Genomic DNA, 17,817 nt, shown 5'->3' on the forward strand with positions numbered 1-17,817 from the left:
GGTGGAAGGCACAGACGTCAACTCATCCTTTTGAGCAAATTAAGCAAACATACTGGATGTTGATTCAAGAAGGTGCTGAAGCGGCACCACAGTAAATTGCTTCTTCGGCCAGCAAATATTTGACACACAAACCCAATTCAAAATTATGAGGGTTTTTTTTTAAAAAAAAAAACTATAGTACCATATGCATGGCCCAACCTAGGACAAATGTTCGAAGGTGACAGTTCTGCTCTCTCGATGCACTGTACCTGCACATACTCATACAGAGTAGGCTGCAGCTGGATGAAGTTTGCTGTTAAAAACAAATAGAAATTGGTGGCCCAAGTCAATTGGTTGATGGAACTGCTCCTGGGTTTAGTATAGGCTGGTACCTTCATAGGAAAATATGAACCCATTGAATTTATATTCCATCCCTTGACCATGTAGGTTGTTCACTCATCCTTTGCTTGAGACAGGGGTGCCACTGCTAATGTCTTTGTTGTTTTCTGTTACTCGATGTGAAGTTAGCTTTGAATTATGCTGAACTCATAATTCATCTACAACCCTGTTCAAGTCTTACAAGCCTGTGGCTTTATTGGGTTAATCCAACTTTAGTGTGACCTTTTTCTTTTTTCCCCCTGCCTCCTACTTAACTGAATATTTCTTTTCCAGAGCATCATCATCATCATCATCATCATCATCATCATCATCATCAGGGTTGCTTACATGTCGTCTCATGATGTGTACAGTTTAGCTATTTTGGTTTCTAGGAAATGTTCAGGCTTGACTTGCTCTCACACACATTTATCTATCTTTTTGGCAGTCCAAAATAAACTCTTGTCCAGCACCAAATTTCATTGTCGAGCTTCTACAACCTCATATAGAAATCAGAAGTACTATGGCACAGATGATCCTAACATTCCTATTTAATTGCATATTTTTCCTCTTCCATAAGTGTCAGGAATATTTCAGTGTGGTGGGAGAGTGTTGTTGAGCTGGATAAAAGGACTGGCTTTGGCTCAACAATGTTCTCCAGCTTGCTCAAAGTGAATGATAGCAGGAAACCATGAATAAGATGGTTCCTGCACTTGAAGTATGGATGTGAAGAATATACATTATCGTTATCATCCCTGATGAAAAATGAGATACCCTACCACTTGAAAAACTGCAGAGAAGAAAGAGAAGAAAGTTGCAAGTTACTTACTGTCAGCCCATGAGCCAGTGCAGCTCCACACTGTCTATTCAGATGAACAACAGCTCCCCTGGAGTTCAAACATGGGTCCTTTCTAGACTTCTCTGGGCATTGTGGGCATTGAACCCAAGACTTTCTTCATGCAAAGGTCCAGCACAGAACTATGGCTCTTCTGCAACGTGAACCATCAATGTGAGCACTTTATATCTTCAGAATATGGCTAATTCAAAGATATATTTCCTACACTGTCTGTTTTGTTAAGGGTTTAGTAATGTTGTAATCTTCTTCACAGCCACTTATATCCATCTGCAGTTATAAAAGGCAAACAAATACTATTCCCAGTGGTTATCTTCCCAGTCAAGACAGAAGAGTCAGTGCATGTATAATGTAAGCAACTTTTCAAGTCCCAATGTAGATTTAAATAGCAATCTATTTTTTAAAAAATCAAATAACCTTGGCTCTAAATAGTACTGTAATGACTAAATTACGTTTTGTAAATGTAGTCTAATGAATAAATCCTAGAATTTGCAATTATAAATTTAGAATATTATTAAAGGAGATATATAAATAAATTTACAGTATAATCTAATCTGATTATACATTAATGATCTTTTAATAATGCATGATTTCATATTTCTTATATTGTATGCAATTTTCCTAATTAAAATTAATTTTAAAAAAATGCCAGCCAAAAAACAGCTAAGACTGTGCATCAGAGGCTACAATGTGTAACTTTACAATGATGTAGCCATGTCTCTGACACAATATGCAACCTTCTAGTGAATTGCAATGATGTGCGTAGGGGCACTGTGCAAGATGTTCCATAACATGATGGAAGCAGCCTTCACATATTGGGACTCCATTTGTGGTGCCCCAATATACAATGTGGGTCCTTTGTGCACAGTGGGAGCCCCATAGTGTAACAGAACCCATAACATAACAGGACCCATAGCCTAATAGGAATGTTGCACAACAGCCATGCTGCTGGCTGCAGGTTTCCAACATATACCTGTGTCTCCATTCCCTTCCTGAGAATATGAAATTTATTTATTTATTTATTTATTTATACATACATACATACATACATACCCAGCCCTTCAACCCTAATGGCTATCAGAGTGGCTTACAATTATTATTTTAATTAGACGGTTCCCTGCCCTCAGGCTTACAATCGAAAAGACAAGACACAAAAGGAGAAGGGAATGGAGGTGGGAAAGGGGATGAGGTCCAGTGGTTCTTCTCTCCCTTTGAGGCCTGGACCAAGGCAGATGGACTGGAGGGAGGGCTCTTCTTCTTCAGCACAATATGAACAAAACACAAGAATGTGATTCAACTTTATATGATCATACCATGTATACCATACCATACCATGACATAACTTCCCAGCTGGATCAGCCAACGTTTTTAGTATCATTGGGTAGATCTAACTTTTCAGACCTCCACTTTCCTGTCCACAGTCCTCAAAAGATGCAGGGCAAAATGTTTACTCTTATCTTGCATTCAGGTTTTCAAGCCTGTACAGAGTCAAAGTACTTAATTGGCTGACAGTTTGTTCAAAAACATGACCTCAAAAGGAATTTTAATCCCGATGGCCCATTTTTTTTAGTGAGCTCTGGATAACCATCCTCTAAAGCAGGGCATGTGAAGGGTCTGAGGCCCCATTATTTATTTAGTTTGTTCATTCATTAGTTATTGGATCTATAAAAGCCGCCTGGCAGGTGCTTGGGGCGATAGACAATAAACACATCAAAGTTTCACCTAAAATGAGGAAGAAAGGGATAGACTCATGCAATAAAATTTATGAGCAGCAATTAAAATTAAAGAGTGGAAAAACATTAAGCATTAAAAACTTGATGGAACAGGAAAGTCTTATTGCTTGTCTAAAGCAGAATAAGGACAAATGTCACTAATACTGTAACAATTACTTCTTATGAATAGAGATAGGCAAGCGGCTACAATACCCATCAGTCAATAAGTATAAGACTAATCTGGAATAATTTTGAAAATGTCCTCATCAATGCTGCTTTGGAGTTCGTTGAGGCTGAGAATGAGGGATGAGGAAGGAAAAGAGAGAGGGAAGAAGGGAGGGTTAATCACATTCAGGGTGTTGTAGGATACCCCTGGACACTGAAATGAGTTTACTAGATTGATATTTTCTGATTGTGCAGACTTTATCAAGCTAGCGCCAAATAATGAAGTCAGATTCTTTAAGTGTGTGTGTGTGTGTGTGTGTGTGTGTGTGTGTGTGTGTGTTCTTTAACAGAGGTAGCCAATGACTTGCTCTCCAGATGTTGTGGGACTATAATTTCAGCCAGTAAGGAAACACAGTGAAGGCTGATGGGAGTTGTAGACCAGCAACATTTGGAGGGACTGAAGTCTCCCACCCTGGTTCTATAGTTGCTTTGGGTTTGTTGTTTTCTACCATCAGTTTAGCTTTGAATGGTGGAGATTCAATGGAAGAAAGACCTTGGGGACTGACTACAAATATATTTTATCTATCTATCTATCTATCTATCTATCTATCTATCTATCTATCTATGGTATTTATACGCTGCCCTTCAAACCTAAAGGCTCTCAGAGTGGCTTACAATTATTATTTTTACTTACACGGTTCCCTGCCCTCAGGCTTACAATCTAAAAAGACACGACACAAAAGGGGAAGGGAATGGTAGTGGGAAAGGGTCTCAGGTCCGGCAGTTCCTCTTTTCTTCTAAGACCTTGGACTAAGGCAGATGGACTGGAGGGAGGGCTCTGCTTCTTAAAAGGCATTTGGAAGGCAGAGGTCCAAGTAGCAGTAGAACCAATAGCTTCTTCTTTCACCAGGCCCCAGATAGTCACTGTGGTCCTCCCATTCTATCTGCTGGGGTGTTTTAGAGCAGAGCCCTGTCAGGTCCTGGTTTTGTAGCCCTAGCCGGCAAAGCAGTTTTGAGTGATGGCAAACACAGTGCCTACTGAGTCAGGGCCTCAGTCCTGAAGAGAGAGGAATCCATTTGAAAGACAAAGGACCAAGTAGTAGTAGAACCAGCAGCTTCTTCCTCCCCCTGGACTCCTGATAGTCATTGTCACCCTCCTTCTCTCTCTGCTGGGATGTTTTACGCTCTTCTCTCCCTCAGAGCCCACAGGAGTGGCAATTGGAATGGAAGAAGGAGCCTCACCAGCTGCTGGGATAGGCACTGATAGCTCTTTTCTCCCTCAGAGCCCACAGCGGTGGCAGTTGGAATGGAGGGAGGGTGCCTCAGGGTTGCTATAATTCTCTACTAAAAGCCGGGACAAAATGTAGGACAAAATTTACACCATAATATAGGACAATTGTAGGATAAAATTTAGCCCAAAATGTAGGACATTTAAGAAAAATGGAGGACCTTAAATGTCCTACATTTTGGTCTAAATTTTATCCTACAATTGTCCTATATTTTGGTCTAAATTTTGTCCTACATTTTGTCCCGGCTTTTAGTAGAGAATTATGGCAATCCTAGCCTCACCAGTGGCTGGGACTGGCAACGATGGCTTCCTTGGACAGTAAGATCCCCTTAGTTAGCTGTAAAGTATGTTCCTTTTTCAATAGCTACTTTGATATTATTTGTTCTAGATAAAAATGAGAGGAAGACAACATTGACAAACATTACGGGCACTAAAAATACTATGAACTAGGCTTGGTACTTTGAAAACTGGAGAGAGTTCCTGTACTTTTAATGGTAGAAGAGGAAATTTCAGCAGTGTTGCAGCAGGTGTTGCAGCTTGGTTGAGGCCTAGAAGGATGAGTCGCCTGTGCAACGTAAATAAAATGATAATGGTTTAATTCCCAAGTACCATATTCTGGGAAGCTATACCACCTTGGGGAGAAAAAAAAGGCAAGATTCTTGTGGCATGTTTAAGATTAGCCAGTTAATTTCAGCATAAGATTTATGGACTCCAGTCTATTTCTTTAGGTCCATGAAAGCTTAGGTTGAAATAAACTGGTTAAAGGTGTAGCAAGACTCCTTCATTCTTTAAAATATTGAAATATAATTAACATGGCTACATCTCTGAAAATAGCACTAGGAGAAAAATCTCAATTTTTTCATCTCTGAGGAAGCAGCAGAGAATCTCATTTGTAGAAATATATAAACATGCAAACCACCCCAAGTATGATGGTAGGAAAGCCAGTTGAAATAGCACCCAACACCTGCAGTTTCACTAGTACCCAGCAATCTTTCTAGAATAACTCTAGCCCTCAATTTTATAGTTGGGGCTGAAGACTGTTTTTTAATGCCATGGATCACAACAATCATGATTTAGGAACTTAAGACTCTGAGACATGGTAAGAAAAGATTAGTCAGCCCAGAGAAAAGTACAGGCTGATCTCTCAGGACTTTATCACATCTGGAAAGTGGAAGGATAGATTAAAGTTGGGAAAGACTCAGAATTTTTAACAAATTAAAAGAAAGAAAGAAAAGAAATAACATCTTGGGACCAGATTGCGGTTGGGAATGGATTTTAGCTAGCTCAACAAAATTGTAAAACTGCAAGCCCTGCAGTTCTTCAGTGTAAGAAACGCTTGTGGTTTTGAGGTGGGAGGAGAACAAGAAGGACCAGATCCAAGACTGCAAATATATTTCCCACTCTTTACTGCAACTTCTGTTGCTCACAAATTGAGATGTTAACGAACCAGTGGCAGTATGATGAGACAGATGTGGCACCTTTATTGTAGTCATCAGAAGCTTGCTTCATGGGGCAACATTTTCCTGAAAAAACAAACAAACTTGCCTTCCTAAAAGTCTCTTAGCTTGACTCTTCCTTTTCCCAGAAGCACAATAATATTTTAACTGAAGTTCAATAGTCAATGGTTGACTATTGAGAACACCTTCTCCTTATCATTTTCATAGGATGTAGTTTAGCTCCAGTGGTGCCCATGATGGAAATTTACTGTGTTAATTAGATCCACTAACAAAATCTAACCCAAAACATAATGAATCTCATCTTTCTCCACAGGGTATCACATTCCAACAGAAAGTTCCATGTTCCAAGACATAGAAATAACAAATAGAAATTCCTTTGTAGTGATTTCACTGTGCCCAAGATGAGCATATGAAAATTGAAAATAGAACACATGGGGAATGCATCAACATTTCTGAGTAGATGGAGATCAGCCACACTTACAGAAAATACATTGTATTAGGTTCTGCAAATGAAGAGCACAATGCGCTCACTGGTATCAAAGAGGCCCAAAATACACTGGCATGTGATGGTCTAAAGCTTTATATATGTGGGAATCCAAACATAAGAAAAGTCATCCAGATTTTTAGGACTTTGCAAATAAAAACAGTGAGCCATTTCTGCTTTCTCACCACAAGACTATTTCCCAAAAACAACTCTTTCAAAATAACAGTTTGTGACCTGGAAAGAGTAATGACTGATGCAACTCAATTATCCTCTCATATTTCCCTTGACCACTAGAGCCTCTCTGAAGATACAAGTCTGGGGCCAGTAACACAAGTGAGGAGATTTGTTCATTTCAGGCTTTAAGAAAGTGACACAATATTTAGCTTTATTCTGTTTCATGATTTCTTTTGGCTTACTTCCTTCAAGGCCCAAGGGCTGTCTCTCCCTTGATGATTTTTTTTTAATATCTCAGTATGTTACTCCCTCTCTGGTTTCTTTCTAAAGTTCTCATTTCCTCCTTCCTTGTCCTGCTGACACTTTCTGGAGACACCATCTCAGGTATGCCTTCCTGCACTGTCATCCTCTCCCTGTCTCTATCTCACGTGAAGCTGTGCTTTTAAGCTAGGGTGGGCAACTGGTGGCCCTTAGGCTGCTTGTGGCTCTCAGTCTGATTTCATACGGCCATTGAAATAATTTCAAAAGCCTTCTGCTAATGATCTTTTCTTGGTAACAGTGCTCAAGCCTTTCATCGGGAGCCCACTAAATGTGGAGGAAAGAGTAAGGAACAGCAAAATAAAAAAAAAGAGACAGAACAAGCAAAAAGGAGCAAAGCTCACCTACTTTTGACACTACTGGTTTCAGCCCCAGCAACTATTGGTGTGCAATCCTGAGATATCTTACACTCAAGGCATATAATGCCTGATGACATAGAACTTGCATTCTGTGCTCTCACCACTAGTGGTTTTTCATTGCTTCTGGGTGTTATCACTTGAGATTGCTGAAAAACATGTCACAATCAACTATTTCTTTTAGCAATGCAAGAACAGTAAGGTTGGCAATAGCAAGCTGCTCACTGCCAAGATGAGTTATTCTGCTGAACAAATTTATGATTATTTATAAAATATATCAGATTTTGAAATGTTTGTTTGCTGATTGTTGTTGAGAGTTCAGTTTCTGTTGCTCCTGCAGGAGCACACCTCTCCTCTCTCCCTCCATTTCTAAACAATCTCTTCCTCCTTTGCTCTCTCTCTCATTCTTCCTGGAAGAACAGCATGAGATTCCTCCACTGTCCTGCTGCCATGGTGATTATGCAACTGGACAACTTTCTCCACAACAAGATGAATGTACCTAGCAAACACAAAGTGGAGGTTCTCTGTGAAGATGAACCTCTGAAAGAATTTTACACTCTTGTGGGTATTACGTACATCTATCCTTGACAAAGGAATGGTCCTCTTCTCTTGAAGTACCAGATCCAGCCAGCCTGCAAGAAGCTAAAACTCTCCTCCCAACTCACTGCAACTCAGAATGCACTAACACCATTGGAATGTGAATTGGAATGTGGATCTGTCAGCAACAAGGCTAATAGTCCTGCCACCTTTCCAGCCACCACCACCTCCTTATCCAGTCCTGCCATGCCTTCCCATAGTTCCCCAAGCTTCAACACCATCTCTGTGAGCATTCCCACCAACCCCACCTCTGGTACAATGCTCAATATGTCCTCAAACCACTAACAGATATAGCCCTTGGCCAGCAGGGGGGCAAAACCATGGGGAATGGCAGTCCAATGATGCCAGCTTTGACTCAAAAAGTAAGGAATGGCTCCTCACCGCCTCCTCCACTTTTGTTGGCAGATCTTGGCAATGGTAGGTGGGATGAGGGAATTATATATACTTATTTTCTATTGACTGATTTGTTTTAAGGAGAAAATGATGCAAAAAGGGACAAAAAAAAATCCATGGTTTCCTTCCTTTTTATTTATTTTTTAAAAGCAGAAATGTGCTGACATAAACATTGTGTAAACATTGCAGCCTTTTCTTGTTAATAATGATTTTTTTTTATTTGTGCCCTCAATTTATACACAATCTAAATGCTTAGCCCCATAATGAATGAGAAAGAGGAAAATGCACAGCCTTAAATCTGCCAGACTTTTCTTTCCCAGAAGCACATGTGGATTTCTTGTGCTCTTTTTGTCATAGGACTGTAGCCCCACCTCTGAGTGCCTTGAGCACACATTCTCACTTCATTTACAGTGTCCTTGAGAGCCCTATTTCTGCCATCAACCTCTCATGACCTCTGGTCCAAACTCTTAAGGAACCAAGATATAATTTCAAAGTCAGAAAGGAGAGCTGGGCACACATATGTTCATGTGTGTGTAAAAAGGGGTGATGAGATGGCTGGCAGGCAGTGCTGGCATGTTCTGAGCTATATGAAAACATGGGAATGGAGAGGCAGCACCACAAAATTGTTGTTGAGAAGTGTATATCAGGTGAATGCTACAACTCTTTAACTGCAAGCCTATGAGCATCCTTACCAAAGTGGTAGGCCTGTGCTTAGCCCATACTTTGTGCAGGTATAAGAGGAAGTAAGGGTAAAGTAAGAGAAAGAGTGAATTGAAGAAGAAAAAGCAGAGGAAGGGAAGAGCAAAGTGTAGGAAGGTATGGATGATTAATTGAAATGAATGGGAGAAGAAGGGATGAGAAGAAGAAGGTGTGAAGGTATATGGAGGAGGAGGATAAGAAGCTATGGGGAAAGGTGAGACAGATGGGAAGGAATGTGGAATGGATATGTAATGATGGGAAGATAGTGAGATAAAAGATGGATATGCAATACATAGTATAAGTCCTAGAAGGGAACAGAATGATTATTAATTAACTGGGATGAAAGGAGTAAGGTAGTGAAGAAATGTCAGTAGACTATTTGATGTTATTGTGGACAATAAGATGTTGAAGTGTTTGGAGTGTTTTAATATTTAGTGTGTTTGTATATTGTTTGCATATTGCTGAAATGATGAATAAAGATATTAATTTTAAAAAAACAATTAGAATTGTTGCTTTTAAATATATATATTTTTAAATACCTGAAGTGATGCAAGCCACTGGCTTGTGGAACACATTAGGCTCTATTCCGATCCTTTTCCTTCTCCTCATGTCAATATATCAACAAGAGAGCACCAATAGAAACATGAGGTACAACATGAGCCTATATTTGGTTCATGTGATGTTCCTTCTTCACCATTTAGTGAGGCCATATCTCTGTAACTATAAAGGGTAACCCTACCAGTATGGTTATATGGCAAAAGGAATGGAGCTATTCCTGGTTAAGTTACAACTCTAATTGAACTTAGGCTGTATCTGCACTGTAGAAATAATGTCATTTGACACTGCCATGGCTCAATGCTGTGGAATCCTGGGATCTGTAATTTGTTGTGACAACAAACTCTCTGCCAGAGGAGGCTAAATATCTCACAAAACTACACATCCTAGAATTCCATAGCATTGAGCCATGGCAGTTAAAATGGTGCCAGACTGCATTATTTCTGCAGTGTAGATGAAGTCTTAGTTTTATTTTCACCACTGGAAAAAAAAGAATTAATTACTAATTATTGGAAATGACTAGTTATAGGAAACTACTTACATCCAAACTCTGCTTTCAAGCCTACGAATCCCTCCCTCAACATTCTAAAGTAGCCCCATCAATACACAGGTTTTCCATCTCAATGAAACCTGAGCCAGTCAAGCAAGAATGACTGTTTGCTTTTTCTACCTTGAAAAAGAAAAGGGGAATGGGTATGGAAGTTGTGACTGAGACTGATGAAGTTTCAGGTTTATGAATCACACCAGAAATCCTCAAAGAAGATTTTGCTGCATCTGCAGACATTTATCTCCACTGTAGTTTTTCCATATAAAGACTTACATTTATCAGCTCTTCGTTCTTCTCTGTCTCTAAAGCTATCTTTTGATCTTTTTTCTTAGCTTTTCCCTCAGACTGAGTTGAGCAATAGCTCATCTGGCCAGGTTTTCACTCTTTCTATCTGTCTTAGCACAGGCTCCTTTCCACGAAAACCTGACTCCTGAAATACATTGCATATCTCTATTTCAGATACATGCTTTGAATCCTTTTAAGTCTAATGTTAAATGGAAAACGTGGCTCCTTTGTGGGAACAGCTTCATTTGGCTTACTTGTGATTTAGGGGTCATTCACACATTATTTTGTAGTGCAACTATGTGAATAATCTTACTCACACATTCCAGGTTTGTTATTCGTACTATGGAACCGTATCTACGCACATCTCTGCGAGTTCAGTTACTCATACGTCAGCACTCAAATAAAGATGGAGTCAATGATGCAAATGTTTACGAAGCATGTTGAAGACAGGCAGAGTTTTATGCTGATTTATCCTGGGTCTGTTCACATTGATTATTCACACAGTTGAGAATCCAAATCTTTTAGGATGCACCAGTCAGTTTTACACTTCTTTGCTGCTTTCAGGCACCAGTTCTGATATAACATATAATGTTGCCAGATTCTGTGGAGCTGTGGTTAAAATCCGACAGGCAATGACCTCTGCAGTAGGCTAGTATTATTACTCTTGCCTCACCTCACTGGATTTTACACTGGATTTTAAAAGGGTATCTTGGCGCATTACAGACGGGCCCATGAGGCGCCGTCACCACGCCATCATTACACGCGAGGGGCGGCGCTTCCTGATGTGCCTTGCCCCTCGCGTGTAATGACGTCAAAATGGCAGCGCCGCATATAGATGGGTGCCACCATTTTGACGTAGTGGATGCTCTGCGTCTGCACGGCAGAAGTGATGCCATGAGTGCACGCTTTGGCACTCGTGGTGTCTCTTCCAGGTGCTCCTTCTCTGCAGCATCCAGGAACTGCAGCATTTGGCTGCTGCGGTTCCCGGATGCTGCAACCGGCGGCGGCGGCAGACCACCACTTCTTGGTGGTCTGTAACGGGCCTTTAAATACTATTTTTAACCTATGTTTTTACCTTTTTTTAACCATTTCCTTCTTTTACTCTGTATCCTCTTTTTACCTTTTTGACTGTAATAAAGATCAACTGAAGAGCTTCAGTTCTAATAAAAGTATGGATTTTTACAAGTTGTTCACTATATATTTTTAAATGTATTGTTCATTTAAATTGTGAGCTGCTTTGAGATTAATTTTTTGTGGGGAAAGCAGGATACTACTACTGTTACTACTAATACTAATAATAACTGCTAAGCTTGTTTCAGCTCCTCAGTCTTTGCAATTTCTCTGGTATTTGGCCCATGATGAATTTCACATTTGGTTGTAAGCATATTTAAAGTAAAGGTAAGAATTAAGTTGTTGCTGGCATGGTGATATTTTCCTAATGGCACTCCTCTCTGAGATTCAGAGCTAGCCCTGTAAACATTAAATTTTACATCAAGGATAATGATCTATATTGGAGAAATAAGGCATTTCACAAAAGTTGTGAACTGACACCTTTTAGGATGGCAAGAAACACATTATTCTCACAAAAAAGTAAGAATGTGCATTTAAATGAAACTGAAACTAATTAAAATGACCTTGAAATCGTAAGAGGGGGAGTCTAAGATGTGTTTTATAATTCACAAAATTAAAAGAGGAGGAATGAACAAGCACATCATTTCAACTGGAGTGTTTAAAACAAAAAAAAAAAATTGAAACAAAAATAAAATTGGGACTATAAATATTTAAAGCTCTCATACACACAAACACACATATATTGACTTGGGAGCATTTGCTGAGATTATTCCAATTCCTTTGGAGAAGGAAATTGTATAAAATTAAAATATTTTATCTTTGCAAGCAGTAATTCCACAAAGGTTTTCTTCTTGACAGATTAAATGCACTGCCTCACAAGACTGTCACGTTAACAATCTTCTGTGTTTCTGGGAATATATTGCCAAGTTTAGTCAGAGCACAAATGGAAGCAGGCCGGCTGTCTCTAAGGATTTAGCTAAAATGCACCAAGATTTAATAAGAGCTTGCTGTCTGTGTGAGCTGGTACCAGGATAAATCAATTTACCCAAACAAATAATTATTTGGAAACATGGAAACATGCAGCCATTATGCTTAGCTGTACTATGTTTCTTTAAAAATTCCTGGATAGCCTTTGTGTTTTTGTCACATACTGTCTCATAAGGTATCCATCCATTAGACAGTCAAATTCACACTTAAAGATATTGATCTGAAATCTGGGAAATCCACTTTGGAAAATGTGCCATAAAACATAAGAAAAAAATGTCTCCTTAAAGGCATTTTTATCAGCTTCCTGTTCATTTCTATAAACTGTTCAAATTATAGTTCTTACTCTTTTAAGTCCCAAATTAATAATAATAATAATAATAATAATAATAATAATAATAACTTTATTTATATACCGCCCTTCGAAACATCAGGGCGGTTAACAACAATAACAACATACATCCAATTTAGATTAAAAACAATGCAATTAAAACAATAAAAGAACTTGTGCCAAATCACAAACTACTAACAGTGGGGGGGGGAGAGGGGGCTCTCAGGGCAAAGAATCAGGGGTAAGCCTGCTTGAAGAAGAACGTTTTCAGCCCCTTCTTAAATTGGACCAGGGAGGTTGCTGAACGGAGCTCAATGGGCAGCGAGTTCCAGAGGGTAGGGGCCGAGGTGGAAAAGGCCCTTCTGGTGGTATTAACTAATCTAGCCTCCGGAACTCTTAACAAGTGCTGCCCGGTGGATCTGAGTGTGCGGGGCGGATTGTACGGAGAGAGGCGGTCCTTTAAGTACTCTGGGCCCAAGCCATTTAGGGCTTTATAGGTTATAACCAACACCTTGTATTGCGCCCGGAAGCGAATAGGCAGCCAATGTAGGTCTTTTAAGACCGGTGTTATATGACTGGTCCTAGGTATGTTAGTGACCAGTCTTGCTGCCATATTTTGCACTAATTGCAGCTTCCGGGTATGGTACAAGGGTTGCCCCATGTAGAGCGCATTGCAGAAATCCAACCGAGAGGTTACCAGAGCGTGTACCACTGTTTCTAGGTCCCCCCGGCTCAGGTAGGGACGCAGCTGGCGTATCAGCCGAAGCTGATAGCAGGTGCTCCTGACCGTCGCATCCACCTGAGATGTAAGGTGGAGCGACGAGTCAAGGAGCACCCCCAGACTGCGTACAGAGTCCTTCACGGGACGCGTGATCCCATTCAGGACAGGTGGAACCACTGCCATCCCTGGGCCAGGAGAACCTATCACGAGTACGTCCATTTTCTCTGGATTCAAGCTGAGTCTGTTTTCCCTCATCCAGCCCATTACCGACTCCAGACAGGCCACGAGAGGAGAGATGCCATCCCCGGTCACTGCATCAGTTGGAGACATAGAGAAAATTATTTAGGTGTCATCAGCGTACTGATAACCCCGCGCCCCATGTCTCCGGATGATCTCTCCCAGCAGTTTCATGTAAATGTTAAAAAGCATGGGAGACAGAATGGCTCCTTGAGGGACCCCAGATGTTAGGGGTCTCTTGTTGGAGCACACGTCTTCCAGCTGCACCATCTAGAACCTCCCAGAGAGGTAGGACCGGAACCACTGGAGCGCAGTGCCCCGAACTCCCACCTCTGCCAGGCGCTCCAGAAGGATACCATGGTCTATGGTATCAAAAGCCGCTGAGATGTCTAAGAGCACCAACAGGGACACGCTTTCCCTGTCAATGCCCAGATGGAGGTCATCGACCAAGGTGACTATGACAGTCTCAACCCCGTAGCCCGCCCGAAAGCCAGTTTGAAATGGGTCTAGATAATCCGTTTCATCCAGGATCGATTGTAGCTGGATCACAACCGCCCTCTCAATCACCTTACCCAAAAATGGCAACAGCGATACAGGCCGATAATTATTATGCATCAGGGGGTCAAGGGAGGGCTTTTTTGATAAAGGTCTTACAGTGGCCAATTTTAGATTCGATGGAAATTGCCCCTCCCTGAGAGATGTATTAATGATCCGGTGTAACACTGAAGTTACCACCGGTCCCCCCTGAGCCGCCAGCCATGAGGGACAGGGATCGAGAGAGCAGGTCGTCTTCCTAACACTCCCAAGGATCTTGTCCACATCCTCGGTACTTACAGACTCAAAGTGATCCAGTTTAACCAAGTCCACGGAAGCTCTGCGCGCCTCTACTCTGGTTTCTGCTCTAATACTGGCATCCAGACCTTCGCTTATCCGAGAGATTTTATCAGCGAAGAAGTTGTTAAATCGGTCACAGCAGGCCTTAGTAGGTTCAAGGATCTGGTTCGGGGCAGGAGGGAGCTGAGTTAGCTCCCTCACAACCCTGAACAACTCTGCCGGACGTGACTCCGCGGACGCGACACGTGCACCATAGAACGAGTTCTTAGCTGCACATATCGCCTCTCCGTAGTCCTTCAAGAGATGGTCTAGGAGAGTCTGGTCAGATAAGCGCTGGTGTTTCCGCCAGCGGTGCTCTAGCCGTCGCAGAACCCGCTTCCTTGCCCGGAGATCTTCCGTATACCAGGGCTTCCTTTTGGAAGCAGGTCTGAGAGGGCGCTTGGGAGCGATACTGTGTATAGCCCTGGAAAGATTGATATCCCAGATATCAGTCAGGGCATCAACAGAGTCGCCGTCGGTTCCAACCGTATACCCCTCTAGGGCTTCTTGGAACCTTTTGGGTTCCATCAGCCTTCGAGAGTGGACCATTTTAATAGGTCCGCCACCCCCGGGGAGGATCTGGGTAGAAGCCTTGATTTTTGCCTCCACCAGGAAATGATCCGTCCATGATAACGGGGAAATATTCGATATTTCCGCCCACGGAATTTCCATGTCCGTACAAAAGACCAAATCGAGTGTATTACCCGCAGAATGCGTAGGCCCTGAGACCAGTTGTGACAGGCCCATGGCTGTCATGGTCTCCATGAATTCCCGAGCCGCACCAGATGGAACATAGTTGGCCGCGAGGGAGATGTTGAAGTCTCCCAGGACCAAAAGCCTGGGGGACTCCAGCATCAACTCCGAGACCAACTGTGTCAGCTCGTTAAGGGAGTCTGTTAGCGCACGGGGTGGCCGATAGACCAACAGAATCCCTAGACTGTCTCTGGCCTTCAGGGTCAGGTAAATACACTCAATACAGTCAGCCCTTCTTATACACGGATTTAAGCATACACGGTTTGCAAATGTTCCAAAAAAGTATACATTTACCTTGATGTTCCATTTTTTATTAGGGACACCATTTTGCTGTGTCATTATATTTAATGGGACTTGAGCATACACGGATTTTGTTATACACGGGGGATCTTGGAACCAAACCCCAGCGTATAACAAGGATCCACTGTATAGGAAGTTTGATGCACATGGTTCCTGGTTAGAGACAAGGTGTTCTTATGCACCAAGGCAACACCCCCTCCCCACCCACCTAACCTGGTCTGGTCCTTCACTGAGTACCCGGCAGGTAGGGCCTGAGCCCATACAGCTTCTCCCTCAGGCCCAAGCCAGGTCTCAGTAATGCAAGCCAGGTCACAGTTGTTATCCTCAAGCAGGTCATGTATTATATGGGTTTTGTTCTTAATAGACCTGGCATTGCACAGGAGCAGAGACAGGGTTTGTGGTACGGTTGGAGCGACCCTCAGGTCTCTTTGGTTAGGAGAGGGACAGGAAGGTGGGATAGATATTAAGCATCGATCTCGCCTTCCCCTGTAATGCTGGTCCACTCTCCTACCGCCATACCTCCCCTTGCCCCACACTACCTCAATAGGAGCCCCGTCCATGCAAAAAGAGTTACCCTCTACCTCCCCAGCCAAAACATTCCCTGAGTCCGTATCCCCCCCTCCCCCTGTAGCACCATGGAAAGGGCAGAGAGAAGACACTTCAGTCATTCTCTGCCCCGTTCAGCACAGGAACAGCACCCCTGCCCTCAAAGTGCCGCTGAAAATGTGCAACTGCGCAGCTGCAGAGATGCAGAGTCCAACTACCAGTCTGTGGGCGGCTCCCCCGGGACGGTGCGCAGATGCGCACCTCCGACAACCCGGGGAAGGCTGCCCGGCAGCAGTCGTGGCTCCAGCAGCGGTGTGCCCGGTAGAGAGCGGAGGGGGCGTGGCAAAGAAGGCCCAGGCAGCCCGGCTTTTATGCGCACCTCTCTCACTGGTGCACTCAAATTGATTGAGACTTGTATACCTGAAGAACCACCTTCCACAGATTCTCTGCTATGTTTATCCTACGTGTTCACATGGATGAGTGTCATGTTTTGTACAAGAGACAGGGCCTTTTCAGTTTTGGCACCAAATTTGAAAAATTTGCAAAATAAACCCCTTTCTTCCTCTTTATACTCCTTTTGTTGTCTCATCAAGGCTTCAGTCTTGGGAAAGCTTTTCAGGAGGCTGTCTACTCTGAGTGAGAAAAGTTCTCTAGAGTATCAAGCAGAATCACAGAATTTCCTGATTTCCCCACCCCTTTTCTTTAACTAGGAATGTCAAGGCCTGAACCTTGGCAGGATGCAAAATACACTCGCTTCTCCTATATCTTTTTTGCTTTGCCAAGCATTCCAGCCTGGACTGCACACTGGACCTGCCAGAGACGTTTTTATGAGGTCATGATAACTTCTAATGGGACAAAAATGGAATCTGACCTACATAATATGACCAAGAAAAGACCACCTGATATGAGGGAGTTATTTTGAGATTTCCAGAAATGTAACACACTGTCATCTTCAGCATGTGCATCCAATGATTCTACCTTATATTATAGCAGATGCAATGCCAGAGGCAGCAATTATTTTGTGCATATTGTAGGGATGTAAATTTTCCCTTATTTAAGTCTCACAGATGATAATGAAAAAAATTCTTAATTTTGGTTCCCATTAAGCAAGGTTATGAATGTGTTTTGTGTGTCTGTGTGTTTATATACATGCATGCATGGATGTGCATGTGTGGGTGGGGTGGTGTTTTGTTTTGATTTATGCTTTACGATAATTTTTCACATTTTGGGACTTTTGAGACAAAAGATGTGCACAAGTTATTTTGCACACACAACAATCCTTTTTGTGCAAAATACAAGATTTCTGCCCAAAATACATTTCATTCAACTGTATTTATTTATTTATTTTCATGACAAGTATAATAATTTTATGCAACAACAATGGTGTGGTTTTTGAGGGGAGCGGGAGGTTGCACAAAAATGAGGATTGCTCATTTTGATTGAAAAAAGTGCCAGCCTTTTTGGTCTTCTGCAGGATGAAAAAATCTCACAGTGGCTGACAGTTTGCAGATGGAGTGTCACAAAATATCATGACACCTTTCTTAAGGTCGATCAAACATACAAATAATAATAATAATAATAATAATAATAATAATAATAATAATAGCCCTGCTATAGGATGTTACCTGTTACATTCAAGATTGTAGTCTTAATAACAGAAGAATGAACCGAAGAACAATTAACTGCAAATGTTATGCATCCTGACTATGATGTATTAAAGTTGGAACTAATTGAGAAATGCTATCTTTTAAATATTTGGACAGT

The 17,817-nt window shown here is 41.8% G+C and overlaps 1 pseudogene; it reads left to right on the plus strand.

Annotated features, from left to right (window-relative positions):
- Window positions 1–7,584: 7,584 nt before the first annotated feature.
- Window positions 7,585–16,378, plus strand: LOC149319998 (polycomb group RING finger protein 2 pseudogene; annotated as a pseudogene).
- Window positions 16,379–17,817: the final 1,439 nt, after the last annotated feature.

The sequence above is a fragment of the Sceloporus occidentalis genome, unplaced genomic scaffold (assembly GCF_023333645.1).
Source record: "Sceloporus occidentalis isolate IW3139 unplaced genomic scaffold, rSceOcc1.0.p SCAF_2, whole genome shotgun sequence".
NCBI lineage: Eukaryota > Metazoa > Chordata > Lepidosauria > Squamata > Phrynosomatidae > Sceloporus > Sceloporus occidentalis.